The sequence below is a fragment of the Erythrolamprus reginae genome, chromosome 2, assembly GCF_031021105.1.
Source record: "Erythrolamprus reginae isolate rEryReg1 chromosome 2, rEryReg1.hap1, whole genome shotgun sequence".
In the NCBI taxonomy this organism is placed as follows: Eukaryota; Metazoa; Chordata; class Lepidosauria; order Squamata; family Dipsadidae; genus Erythrolamprus; species Erythrolamprus reginae.
The window spans coordinates 17,506,278-17,518,488 of NC_091951.1; the positions used below are offsets into that span (position 1 = coordinate 17,506,278).

The 12,211-nt window shown below is 40.8% G+C and overlaps 1 pseudogene; it reads left to right on the forward strand.

The window, feature by feature from the left end:
• Positions 1-1,012: 1,012 nt before the first annotated feature.
• On the forward strand, positions 1,013-12,211 carry LOC139159203 (vomeronasal type-2 receptor 26-like; annotated as a pseudogene).

The following is a 12,211-nucleotide window of genomic DNA, read 5'->3' on the forward strand; positions in this document are numbered from 1 at the left end:
TCTGTTTATCCCTCTCTCAGTCAATTAAGTCACTCTCATTTCCATCTTGTGACAGTTCTTTAAATAATTCGAATTATCATTTTCCTTCTTAGAAACAGGAAAAAGATTGAGTCAGACCCATAAAGTATGGACTTCTTTTTTCTGTTTCTGCTTCTGCTGATGTCCCAGCCAGTCTCTGGGAAGCTTAGAACGAAGTGCTTGCAGAGTTTTCAAAAACATGAGGGAAGAAAACTATGGAGCTATTACAGGCCAGGAGACCACCTCATTAGTATAGTCTCAGTGGCCACAACAATATCGGATATAATGCTGTCTTTCAACACAGCTCCTTATACTCAATCTCCCTCGTAAGTCATTCAGTGGGATGAAGGTGCATTCTCTCAATTTCCAGTCATAACACTCTTCTTTTCTTTCACTTACTGCTATATTGTAGGACCAGTTTTTAATTTATGGAATCATCTGGATTATCATGGCTTCTCTCTTACATCTTATTTTGAGAGACCCAAATCTAAATCTACCTCCCCCCCATTTCTTATACAATCCTGAATTAATCACAACTAGTTTATTGAAAAAATTGTATTTACCTCTCTCCAAACTATTTCCCTATTTTTATAACCATTCATTGATATTCAATGTCTGATTCTAGTAAGAATAGATTATGGTTTTGTTTTTAGAATTGCTTTTCTGGGTCACTTATGGTAAGTCCTCTTTGCTGATGATTCTATTTTAATGATAGAATGATTTTGAATCTTGATCATTGCCCAAATTAAATTGAGCACTATTACAAAGAATGATATATTTGTGAATCTTCATCCCACCTCCCTAAACTTAATAAAAATTAAGCAGTAATTTATTTTACAGTATTGCATTTACTAATCCAGAAAGAATCCTATGCTTCATTTTTGCCATACAAGAAAGCAACAAGAATTTTCAACTTTTGTACAATCTCACACTTGGCTACAACATCCATGACAATTATTTGAACACCTTTGCCACTTCAGATGCCTTGCTGGACATGCTCTCAACCGGAGAAGCCAATGTTCCCAACTACAGCTGTGGCAAGAAGGACAACCTGATGGCTGTTCTTGATGGATCTCTTGATGACATTTCCATTCAGATGTCAACATTAGTAGGCACCTACAAAGTCCCACAGGTTTGTTTGTGTTTTTGTCTATCTCATAAAGTGAGCAGGTTGTTGTTGGGTGGGTAATAGATTCAATCATATCTTTTCTTTGGAATTCAAGAACTGCTTTTCATCATGGCAATTGTAGACTCGAGTAAGACAGGAATAAACTGGACACAATGTTAATAAGTATGGAACATTTAAGCAAATGTTCAAAATGAACTGATTTGCAATTGCAGTGCTCTAGAGATAGAAGACACAACTCGTCTATTATGTGAATGTTAATTTTATTAGAAAGAAAAAGACCAGTATCTTAGGTCCCAGATTAGACAAATGCTTATAATAAAACATCCTAATATTCTGGATATCGTATTCTTTATCTTGATACAGCTTAAGGGTTAAGAACCATAAACTATTCTAATATATTTGTGAGAACCACACTGGATGTGTTAAAACCTTACATTTGGACTTCATCTGATCTAAATATAATACACTATCCTTTATTGTCTCTTCAGATGAGTTATAGAATTGTTTCAGAGGCTCTGAGTGATAAAAGTGAAATTCCCTTTTTCCATCAGCTGCTTCCTCAAAATGGGTTCCAATACTCAGGAATGGTCTATATCCTTCTCCATTTCAGATGGACTTTGATTGGTCTCTTTTCAACAGACACGGAGGATGGGGAGAATTTCATGAGAAATTTCACTCCTACACTTATCAGAAATGGAATTTGTGTTGTTATCTCTCAACAATTCTCAATGGCTAGAGCTACAGAACATCTCAGAAATGCCATTTCTAAGTGGAAACAAGTCAATGTCTTTGTTCACTTCATAGAATATTTTTCCCTTATGGATAATGTTCGCCACATCCATTTAACAATTGAAGGTTTGCCGGGAACTATTGAAGGGAAAGTCTGGATCACAACAATAGTTGAGAAATTGCCCATGGCAAGGCATATACTTCACAAATATATGCATAGTTTTTGGGCATTTTCTTTTCAAGAAAGAAAATGGACAAATGATGACGCCTTTCAACCCAATCTTTTTAGGGATTCCAAATTTGAAGACCAGACATTTCACTGTTCTTTTTCAAAGCATTTCCTTTCTGTCAAGGGCCGGAGACGATGCACCCAGATAGCACCAGTAGAGATGCAGGAGAAAAAGAACAGAATTTTGATAAAGAATGACCACCGCGTTTATAGTGTTGTTAAGACTCTGGCCCATGCCTTGAATGTTGCATATTCCTCAATATCTAGGAGGAGAAAAATGGAGAAGAAAGAGAGATTGGGGGCTTTAAGGTTAGAGTCATGGCAGGTATGGATTCCTGACAATGATCCATCAAAATTAGTTCCTCTTTAGAAAAAAATCCAATGCCCATGTAGGGGAGCCATTTTAACTTACTTGTTCTGCGAAACACTAACAGGTTGGCCAAGATGAGGCCAGATTTAGGTCATAGGATTATGTTCCAAAGAGCAGGGACTATATCAATTATATTTTGATGTTATATCCTTCTATTATAATTTTTTAAAAAATGTATACATTGTAAATAAATTCCTGTACTTATGAGTTTGTAATTTGCATGATAGAATTTTATATTCCTATATTTGAACTAAATCTGGGAGCATTTAACATAACCCCTCCTCACTGCAGGAGTCCAATTAAAGCTTTTCAGATTGATGGCTGTTCAGTATTTGCATTTAGCTGTGGTGGCACAATGGTTACAATGTAAATATTGCTGTCAGGAGTTTGATTCTGATCAGCTCAAGGTTGACCCATCCTTCCATGGCTAGTAAAATTTATTTATTTATTATTTATTTATTATTTGGATTTGTATGCCGCCCCTCTCCGGAGACTCAGATTGTTGGGGGCAATATGTTGATTCTATAAACCATTTAGAGAGGGTTGTAAAAGCACTGTAAAGTGGTGTAAAGTCTAAGTGCTATTGCTATTTAGGCAAAGAGTGAAGGGAGGACTGAACATCTCTTTTTCACTGGCTGAGCTTTAAAATTGCTCCTCCTTTTAGGATGTTTCCAATTGCTTTCAAAATTCCTGGATGTTTCAATTCTAGTTCCATCCCTTTCTGGAGAAGAATGAGTTTTACAATTTTTCCTGGGAGAAAATATACTTGGACCGAAGTGGAAACGTAGCAGCAGATCTGAATATCATAAGCTGGTTGCTTTTCTCCAAGAAGGATCCCATCAAAGAGCAACTGGGGAGTTTTGAAAGACAGAGTCTAATTATCAATCAAGATGCTCTTTTACGGCTAAAGTTGCTGAACAAGGTAATTGGAAATACTGAAAACTTTTCTGTCAGTATAGTTGGTGTTAGTGTGCCCTGAAAAGCAGGATCAGATATTTTTAAAGAGCCCATATCTGACCAGAATTATTTTTGCCTCCTTTTCAACTGACAGGGATAGTCATCCCACTCAGACATGGGTTCCTACCTATTCAGTCCAGTTCTATAGAACCAGTAGTAACTGGACAGCCTCAATCTCTGGAACCAGTAGCGACCCAGGCCTGCCACGTGCCTGAGCCTGTTGTCCCAATGGCAGCATAAATGCCACCAATTTGTTTTTCACTTCTGCGCATACACAGAAGCTTATTTTAAATACTTATTTTATTCATTTATTTTATTTAACTTTAAGTTTTATTAGATTTGTAAGCCGCCCCTCTCTGAAGACTCGGGGCGGCTCACAACAACATTTATTTGTCAAAACATGTACAAGATAGTAGGCATTGGTATAAACACCAGCTCCAAGGTGAGGGAAAGCAATGCTGTGCTTCCCCCTTGGCAGATCCTGAGGTGCGCAGCCTGGAGAGAAGCACCTGGCCGTCGCCCTTGGGCTGGCTGCTGCCTCCAGAAGCGCTGAGGTAACCGAAGCTCTGCCCAGCGCCACCGTCTCCCCTCAGCAAATGCGCGCCTCACCCACCCCCGCCGCGGCACCCCTTTACCTCAGTGGGCCCTCTCGCTCTTTTTTCCTCACACACACAGACCTCTTCCTCCCTGCGGAGACGTCCAGCTAAGCTGGGTTAGGGGTGGGGAGGGCAAGGCAGTAGCAGAGAGACTGGAATCTGGTTGGGAGAAAAAAAAGCGGGATATTTTTCAAATGGGGCAGGACGCAGGACAAATGATTGAAAGCTGAAAGCGGGACACCTGGTCACTTTACCCTTGAATGCAATTGCTTATTTTGATTGTCAACAGCCAAGTCTTCCACTAAAACAGAGAATTCTCCAAATTTAAGTGATAAATAAATGTGGCTGTGTCTTTCCATGCCATCTAATTGTAGTTTTAATTTTGGGAGGTAGTGGAGGGCAGGGTTTTTTGGAAGGCTATGGTTCTTGGGGGTGCTCAAAGTATTGGACAAAAGTAGCAACTAACAGCAAAACTGTCCTTGAATGCAATCGCTTATCTTGATTATAATTTATATTTAGTCTTCCATTGAAACAAAGAATTTTCCGAATTTAAATCATAGATAAATGTGGGTGTGTCTTTCCTTGTCATCTAATTGTAGTTCTAATTTTGGGAAGTAGTTGAGGGCAAGAGATTTTGGAGTGCTGTGGTTCTTGGGGACTCAAAGAGTTGAACAAAATTAGTGACTAACAATAAAAGTGTAATTCTTCAATAGAAAGGGCCTTGTCTTGAATACCTAACTGGGCTTTAGAAATATACCTTTCAACTACAAAATAAATTTAAAACAGATCTTGAAAAATTTGGTTTTCAACCAAACGATCAAGAAATTGATAAAGTTTTAGTGGGCCCGGAAGGGAAAACAATCTCACAAATTTACAAATGCTTATTTAGAATCAAAATGGAGGAAGCCAGAGTTAAAGAAGTAATTATCAAATGGGCCCAAAATATAGGTCATACAATCGATGTGGACAAATGGGAGAATCTTTGGAGTTACAATTTAATATTCACCATTTCTGCTGCTTACAAAGAAAACCTTTATAAAATTTTCTATTGATGGTTCCTTACTCCTGTAAGACTAGCTGTCAACCTTCACTTATGCTGCTGCATTCTTTCGCTTGGTTGCCAATAGTTACGGGGTGGGATATTGAGAAGGGTGTGGGTGGGAAGAGTGCTGGAGAAGAGTTAGGTTTCGTTTTCCTAGGTACCAGGAGCAATGTTCCCTCTAATTTTTTTCCGGTGTGGGCGGAAAAGTATAGTGTCTGAGCGACAGTCCCTTTGGGACTGGGCGGCATAGAGGTATAAATAAATAAATAAATAAATAAATAAATACATAAATACATACATACATACATACATACATACATACATACATACATACATAAATAACCCCCTCATATATACAATCCCATGTAACATCCCCTTATAAATACAGTCAATCATCAATCATCCCTCCTGAAATTTATACCACTGTCTCATTTCTGGGTACTTCTCCTGTCTTTCCCCCTTTTCTCTCTCATGTTTCTCATTTCTCTCTCTTCCTCCCTTTTCCCCTCATCCCTTCTCCCTTTCACTTCTCCTCTTTTTCCATCCCTGTCTCTCTCTCCCCCCCTTATGTGTGTGTGTGTAACCATTTCCAAAACCAGTTGAGGGCTGGTTTTTTTTCCTCTTTTATTCTTTTCAAAAACAGGTGTGGGCTGGGGGGGATTTCTTATTATTTGGATGCTTTTTACCATATGCTTCAAGAATCAGCTCTCTCTTCCCACCTTTCGCTCTATTTCTCCCTCTTTCTCTCTTTTCCTTCCTTCCCTTCTTTCTCTCTCTCCATCCCTCTTTCTTTCTTTCTTCCTCTCTTTTTTGCTCTCTTTCTCTCTCCCTCCTTCCCTTCCTCTATCTTTCTCTCTCCCTTGCTCTCTCTCTCTCTGTCTCTGTCTCTCTTGCTATTTCTTTCTTGCTTTTTTCTCTCTTTCTTGCTCTCTCTCTCTCTTTCACTGTTTCTTGCTATATGTCTCTTTCTCTCTCTTTGCCTCTCTTGCTATCTCTTTTTCTTTCTCTCTCTTTCTCTCTGTCTGTCTCTCTTGCTATGTCTCTCTTTCTTTCTCTTTCTCTCTCTCTCTGCCTTTCTTGCTAAGTCTCTTTTTCTCTTGCTATGTCTCTCTTTCTTTTTCTCTCTCTGCCTCTCTTGCTATGTCTCTCTTTCTCTCTCTCTTTTTCTCTCTCTCTTTCTCTGCCTCTCTTGCTGTCTCTCTTTCTCGCTCTGTCTCTCTTTCTTTGCCTCTCTTATATGTCTCTCTTTCTTTCTCTCTCTCTCTCAGCTGACTGCAAGTGGGAGCCCTGACGGCGGCAGCTGGATGTGCTGCTGGACACCGTATATGCCAGGCCCGCAGCGCCAGCATGTACGACGTCCAGCAGCACATCCAACCGCCACCGTCAGGGCTCCCGCTTGCAGTCAGCTGAGAGAGGGAGAGAGAGAGCTCCCTCTCACCGCCTGGAGCTCCCTCTCGCTGCCGCCATCTCCCCGCGACTGCCTGCGGCCGCTGCAGCCCCCCTCCCATCGCCAGTGCCCTCCCGCCGGGCCACAAAGGACACTTGCCGCCGACGCCAGGGAAGCTCCAGCTGGGTGGGGCGCTGTGAGTGCCTCCGTCCTGGGGCTCCTGCTCGCAGCTGTCCCCCGGCTCATGCTCGATGTCGCGGTTTTCGGCGCTCTCCTGCTGGGCCCCAAAGAAGGAAGGCGGGAAAAAGGTGCGAAGAATGGAGCTCTCCTTCTTCCTGCCTTCCTTCTTTGGGAAGAAGCAGGAGAGCACTGAAAACCGCGGCATCGAGCAGGAGCCGGGGGACAGCTGTGAGCGGGAGCTCCAGGTCGGCACCGGCCAAGCCCCGCCCAGCTGGAGCTTCCCTAGGCGCTTCGCGGCACACCTGGCCATGTCTCGTGTTGGGAAACGCTGGCCTAAGCGACGGAGCTGAAAGGCAAACGGCGCACCCCGCCGCTTAGGCTTTTGCTGCTCCTGGAGGGGGGGAGGATTTTCTCCTCCCCGCCCCCCCGGCAGCCAAACGTCACTGAGGCTTTCGGCATCGGCGCCCACCCCTCCAGAAGCAGCAAAAGCCTCAACGACGGAGCCGAAAGGCAAACGGCGTGTCCAGTCGCTGAGGCTTTTGCTGCTCATAGAGGGGTGGCGCTGATGCCACTCCCCCCCCAGGAAAGAGGTGCAGGAAAGCAGCGTGTTTAAAAGGCGCGCTGCTTTCACGGAAAGCAAACCCAGCTTTCCTGGCCGGCACAGGGCTTTCCTGCCGCTCCCCCCCCGAAAACACAACGGAGGATGACAAGCTGGATGAAGCGGGGTGGAGCAACGCGAGGCTCAAGCACGCAGCTTCCGCGCGTTTCTTTCGGCGGAAGAGGAGAGGGAGTTGATCGGGCAGGCGGGGGCAGCGCCTTCTACTGCCGGCGCCTCCCCGCCCCCTCGTGGGCTGGCAGGGGGATGGGGACTGCGCGCCCATGGAAAAGGGCGCACGGGGGGGTATTTTGGGGCGCACAGGCGCGCGGGCGCGCTGCCTACGGGGAACGGTGACCAGGAGGAGACCGTTACAGGAAAATTCCAGAAGAGTGACGTGAGGGCCAAGATGTCCCACCTGATGAATATGGACAATGGGGATTGGGCGATGTCCCAATGGAGGTGGAAAAGGGGGGTTGATATACGTTTGTATCACACCATTTTCTCAGACTTTTCTTTTCTTTCCATGCTTCTAGTTCTGATTTTGATAAATTCACTTTTGAACTTTTACAAAAAGGACTCTGAGTTTTAGATGTCTGAATTCTGACTGGCAGCTTGACACTAGCAAAAATTTATCTGGGTTTTTCTCCAAGTTGTTGGAAATGTAAAAGGGAGTCAGGTACTTTTTCCACATGTGGTGGACATGTGTAGAGGCCAGAAACTATTGGAGAAAAATTTGGAAGTGGATAAAAGAAATTTTACTAATTGAGATTAAATTTGAACCATAATTATTATTATTGGGAATAGTCGATATAAACATTAATAAAGGATGACAAGTATTTAATCATACATTTGATTACGGTTGCTAGAATTTGCTATGCAGAAAACTGGAAAAAAGACTCCACGCCTACCAGCGTACACATCAAAAACAAAATAATGGAATTGGCAAAAACGAATAGATTAACGATGCGTATTTAAGGAAAAGAAGAGTCTGTCTTCTATAAAACCTGGGCTAAATGGTATAACTGGTTACAAAAGAGAACAAGAAAAGGGAATAATTACTCTACCTATGCCACAAAGAGGAAATATGATAAAAATCTATTTGGAGAGCTCTACCTCTCTTTATTGATGTCAGATTTGCAAAAATATTCATAATTTATAATTAGATAAATTCCAGACTCTTTAAAGATCTGGAAAACTTTTTCAAATTGATTAAGAAGGTATTAAATGGTTTGATCATGTTTTCTTTTTATCTTTTCTTTCTTCCTTCTTTTTCTTAATACAAATCATGTATTCAAGTTTATTTTTATTTATATATGAACATAGAATTACTATAGAAGATACTAGAGATAGTTACTATCTCTCTGTATGTACTTCTGTTTGTTTTTATGAATTTCCAATAAAAGCTTTTAAAATTAAAAATAAAAAAGAAATATATCTTTCCCTCACAGGGCCCAAATTCATGTCCCATTTGCAGCAGCAAAAGACGCCTGGCTTACCTTTGTTAAGTGACATGTTCTCATGCTTTCGCCTCTCTATAATTCTAGAAACAAGGCAGTAGTCTTTAGTCTTATTTCACCAGCATGGCAGCTGTATGAATTGAAAATATAAATGTACAGATATAACTAAATAATACCTCATTTAAGATTGTCAGTCATAGTTTGTGAGGAATTTTTTCTTTATATCTTAACTGGAACAAGGATTTGGATTGTTTTCTAAGGGGAATAGCTTTGCAATATTTTATATTTTCCTGATCTATAGTTCAGAAGCTTCTTTCTTAAGCACAGTTTCATTATATTTCAATCTATCTAATAAACAAAAATTTGGCAGATAATTTGGAATGAATTTTGTTTTTCTGCTTAGTCTCTGCCTCAATCCAAATGTGTGGACAATTGTCACCCTGGATTTGTAAAACGGGCTCGGAAAGAAGAACCAATCTGCTGCTATGATTGCATTCCTTGTCCGGAGGGGACCATCTCAACACAGGAAGGTGAGTGACATCAGAGGAAAAGGCATTGGATTCAATCCAAAAATTTGATCAAATATTAAAAGACATGTGTGAACTTGACTATTTTACTCTTTATTGCTATTTTACACATGTCCAATTTATTATATATTGGAAGGAATAAGATCTTGAAGAATAAGGCAGGAAGAGAGGGAAGAAAGTAGTGGATTGGGCAAGATGAATTCTGCTAAAGGAAATATCTTTTCTACTTGTCAGCTTGAAAATTTCCTTCCTTGTTTACCATCTAAATTCATTGAAACTTGAGGATTGGCTTCAGGTCAAAGGGTTTTGCTCATTGAAACCTATTTTATCTTACAGGCCAAAAGTTATACAGTCAGTCAGTCTGTCAGTCAGTCAGACAGACAGACAATATTTAATAAGGTCATAGATCTGCATAACAGAATGATCTACTTGGGAGGACCAGAGTGTTTGGGTTCAAGGGGCAAAAGAAAACAAAAGACTTTTTCTGCTTGGGCCTATTGGGTCAGAACAAAGAAGCACACACTTGCATAAAATTCCAACCAAAAATAAAACTATATTTAAGAACGAGTTGTACAAAACAAGGTCAGTATTTTTGTCCATGTTGGCAGCGTTCCCGGTCAAATTGGATAATAGATAAAAGAGCAGCTGCCACTGGGAGCCAAATCCAATTTAGACATTCTTCAGTGCTATAATATCTTTCTAATAACAGACTCACGAATCTTCAGGCTCTGCCTACCAGCAAAAATGTGACACACGGATCCAATTGTGGAGGCGGAGATCGGCAGCAATGTGCTGGGGTGATCACCCCACCCTGAAAAAGATCTAAAACGTAACATTTGAAGGCCAAAAAATGCAATATGCTGAAGCCAAAAATGTTGGGCAATGTGGCGATAACAGCAGCATGAAACAGGTTTAAAATAGAATATGCAGAGGCCAATAATGTGACGTACAAAGTCAAATTGGTTTCTGTCTTCTAAGCCATCCTAAAAGACCTTGAATGCAATTGCTTATTTTGATTGTCATCTACATTAAGTCTTCAATTGAAACAAAGAATTCTCCAATTTTAAGTCATAAATAAATGTGGTTCTGTCTTTCCATGTCATCTAATTGTAGTTCTAATTTTGGTAGGTAGTGGAGGGCAGGGGTTTAGGAAATCTATTGTTCTTGGGGGCTCAAAGAGTTGGGCAAAAGTAGCAACTAATAAAACTCGTCTTGAATATCTAATTGGACTTTAGAAATATCCCTTTCCTACACAGGGCTGAAATTCATGTTCCATGTGCTGCAGCAAAAGACACATTGTTTACCCTGGTTAAGTGACATGTTTTCATTATTTCACCTCACTATAATTCTAGAAACAATATTTAGTCTTATTTCATCTTTAGTAATATTTAGTCTTATTTCACTTTTATGGCAGCTGTATGAATTGAAAATATAAATGTACAGATATAACTAAATAATACCTCATTTAAGATTGTCAGTCCTAATTTGTGAGGAAATCTTTCTTTATATCTTAATTGGAATAAGGATTTGGACTGTATTCAAAGTGGAGTGGCTTTGCAATGTTTTATGTTCAGAAGTTATCACCAGAAAACAGAGTGTTCAGAGGACAATAATATGATGTACAAAGGCAAAAAATGGTTGAAGGGTGAGGCCAGTGGGTGGGTGAGGCTTTGGCAACTTTAAGTGTATAAAATACACCAAAATTTTCAGTCTCTTTTAAGGGGAAAAAGTGTGTCTTATACTCTGAAAAATAGAGTATATATTTTCATGTGACAACACTAAAGAAATGACATTTGGGTACAGTTTAAAGTAGTGAATATACAGCTTGAATAACAGTGCAATTGTGATGTCCTTGGAAAATGATGCAACATACAGCCATTAAAGTCAAAACTGCTAATATTAAACTGGACTATAAGCTGCCTACATTAGGTTTAAGACGGCTAACCAGTCTATGTCCATATCTATATTTCAGTTTACCAATTATTATGGCTTTCTTGTCTCTCAGCATCAGCTATCATCCAAAGAAGGTCTTTGTTGGAATGTGAAAGGAGAGACTATAAAAATAATATTACTTGCTCTTTTCTCAGATACTGAAAAATGCACCAAATGTCCAGATGATAAATATCCAACTGATGACAGAATCCAATGTATCTCCAAAAGAATAACCTTCCTCTCATATGGAGAACATCTGGGCATCATCCTGGTCTCCTTTGCTATATTCTTGCTTCTAACAACAGCCCTTGTTTTAGTCATATTCCTTAAATACCTAGAAACCCCCATTGTCAAAGCTAACAACCGTGACCTGTCCTACATCCTCCTGGTTTCCCTCTTGCTCTGCTTCTTGTCCTCCTTTTTCTTCATTGGCCGACCAAGGAAAGCCACCTGCCTTCTCTGACAAACAATGTTCAGCATTATCTTCTCAGTAGCTGTGTCTTGTGTGTTAGCCAAAACAATCATGGTAGTGCTGGCCTTCCTGGCCACCAAACCAGGGAGCAGGGTGAGGAGATGGTTGGGGAAGAACTTGGCCAACTGCTTCATCCTTTCTGGTTCTGCTGGAAAAATTGTAATTTGTGCAATCTGGCTGGGAGTTTCTCCTCCATTTCCTGACTCTGACTTGCATTCCCAGTCTGGAGAGATCATTCTTCAGTGCAATGAAGGCTCTGTCACCATGTTTTATGTAGTTCTCAGCTACATGGGTTTCCTTGCTGCCATTTGCTTCACAGTGGCTTTCCTGGCCAGGAACCTGCCTGGGGCATTCAATGAAGCTAAACTGATCACCTTCAGCATGCTGGTCTTCTGCAGTGTTTGGATCTCCTTCCTGCCCACCTATTTGAGCACGAAAGGGAAATATATGGTAGCCGTGCAGATTTTCTCCATCTTGTCTTCTGGTGCTGGTCTTCTGGGCTGCATCTTCTTCCCCAAATGCTACATTATCATCTGGAGACCAGATTTAAATACTAAGGAACATTTAATTATAAAAGTCGGTATTTGA